The 2,467-nt window shown below is 41.0% G+C and overlaps 1 non-coding gene across 1 annotated transcript; it reads right to left on the bottom strand.

Moving 5' to 3' along the window:
- Window positions 1-505: 505 nt before the first annotated feature.
- LOC121138786 lies at window positions 506-608 on the bottom strand. Its single transcript, XR_005875651.1, has one exon. It is a non-coding gene; the product is annotated as a U6 spliceosomal RNA (small nuclear RNA).
- Window positions 609-2,467: the final 1,859 nt, after the last annotated feature.

Below are 2,467 nucleotides of genomic sequence, written 5' to 3'. Positions count from 1 at the left end.
ACAATGAACATCCTCAGAATCATCCTTGTATCGACTCTTTGTTCTTTATACGATTTCCACCAGCACACTCTGGAAGCCGGAACTCAGATACTAACTACAACTGACCCCTCGTATTTCCCCCCATCACTGTTACTCCAGGACAAGGACTTTCTAACTTCAATAACATCCAAGTCCTTGCCAGGTATTACAAGGTCCTTAACTATCTAAACCAAGTCTCTTCTGCAGCCAAACGGCCAACACCAGCTAGTTTCTGTCACTCACTCACGTTAGCCTTACTCAGTTTCTTGAAACACACCAGCCAAACTTCTGCTTCATAACTTTATGTCATTGCCCTCTACAGGGAAGGTCTAGCCTCAGGGATAGATTGGTGATCCTCTTCATTCAGATCACATGTCAATTTCATCTCCTCAAAGCCTACCTGGAACCCTTATCATATTGGTCTTCTGCTTTTGTGTATGTGTGTGTGCTTGTGCGTGTATATATGTGTGCGTGTCATAAAAGACTTAAAAATGGGTAAGTCTTCACACATCTGCATGTCATTCTTGGGCAGTGGCCCTGTTAATCTTCTCCATCTCACTCCAAATTTAGTGTATAGGCCGCCAGAGCCTTCAAAAGCCTTATTTGTTGTATACATGCAATAATATATATTGCTATGTTTCGCTACTTTTGCATATCTTCTGCTTATATATTTGCTTATTTTGTTGCGTATTTATCTCTTGATTTGCCGTCTTCACCTCTCTGTAATGGAGGCTCCTTAGGCGACAGGTTACTGTATTTATCTTGGCCACTGCTCTACTGTTGTTGTTTTTTGCATAATGAATCTTCAAGCAGCACTGTACCTTTATTAATAATAAATAATTAATAAAATTAATAATAAATAATACTAATGCGTGTTTTTTGTTTTAAATATGCCGTGGAGCATTAACAGGCAGTAGACATCCCAGTATGCTAGCAACGCGAAATGCAGTTGCTTCCCTTTTACTGAAAAGTTTCCGTTCAACTTCATTGGTAGGTGCTTACCACGTGGGTACCGTGCACACATTGTCATAAAAGGTGACGAAGGATTGCCGAGGCTCCTGTCCTTGCAAAGTACAAGCCCTGGCAAGAGAGACGAAGAGGTGAACAGAGAGAGGGCAGTAGGTGTTCTCTAACGTGTGTGCTGCAGTTTAGGAACGCAGACGGCTTTTCTCTGGGAGTGAAATACTGCTCCAGCCAGAACTGCCGAGCGTCGGCCTGTAGTGGCGCCTACCTGTGACCTAACACTCAGAAGGCTGAGGCACGGGACTGCCGTGCGATGGAGGCCACCCTCGTTATCCAGTCAGATCCATTTCAGTTTGGGCTACTGTGTAAGGCCTCTGACGTCACCCTAAAGAAAGTCAGAGAGAAAAAGGAGCTGTCTGGTGATTGTAGTATGAAGGAGAAGGAAAAGCTAAAGAGTTGAGATTAGGATATTGTTTTTTTTCCCATTTGTATGTAGACAGTGAAAACATTAAAAGTAAATGGTTACCAATGCCTCAATAGTGGCTGTCCAAAAAAAAAGTATATGTATGTACTAATCCTTATTCTTGAAAACTCATGTTTCACTTCAGATCATACATTCAGATGCTTGAGGCTATTTAAACGTCAAGAACATATTTACATGTTTACTAACGCAGAAGTTTTTTGAGAATTTGCATTAGACTATGACCTGTGGCACCAAATCCATCTAATCCAGTAAACAGTTACTAAGGAAATATCATACACATGAAGGTAAGCAGGTCAGAAACTCTTCTGTACATACAAGCATGTGGCATTCTAGGAAGAATACAAAAATCTATAGGCAAACAATTAAAATACAAAACAGTAGATGAAAATGTACTCAAGGAACAACTCAAAACGCTGTGACAGTGAAGCATGGCATATGGGCTATTGGTTGGCTAACAGAGTTTGCCACGTGGGCAGACGGGAAGCAACCCAATTACTGAGGTCTTTGAGAACTTAAAAGAAATTTTCAGATGCCTGGAAATCACTGGGGACATAAGGCAAAAAGCTAACTAACAGAGGACAAGGATGTTTAAAAAAATGCAAGGTGCGTTCCGGAAGGGATAACACAAGCAGTTTTGCCTCTGCTCTGCCAAGACTAAAACTGGAATTTGACTAATGAAGATCAAGAAGAAACTTGCGGTATTGTTTCTGTCTGAGGAACAGTGGATCACCAGTCTTTACTCATGACCATCAGAGATAAAGTCACAAGTTACATGTGCAATCTTGTCCTAGATCCTGGATACAGTACATTTGCTTTTGTACACTCTCCAACAACATATCGGAGCGATGATTCAAAAACAAATTTGACAGATGTACTCCTCACTATGGGCTGAAATATTTGAGAGACACTGTTTCTCTGTTGTCTTCTCTGTTCTTCAGTCATGTGAAAACTAGGCACCTACTCGTATTTAGCGAAATAAAACTTTCACCATAAGTGTACCTA

The sequence above is a fragment of the Mesocricetus auratus genome, unplaced genomic scaffold (genome assembly GCF_017639785.1).
Source record: "Mesocricetus auratus isolate SY011 unplaced genomic scaffold, BCM_Maur_2.0 Super-Scaffold_2245, whole genome shotgun sequence".
Taxonomy (NCBI): Eukaryota; Metazoa; Chordata; class Mammalia; order Rodentia; family Cricetidae; genus Mesocricetus; species Mesocricetus auratus.
The sequence above is the reverse complement of the archived record's forward strand: the minus strand, read 5'-3'. Positions and strand labels throughout refer to the sequence as shown.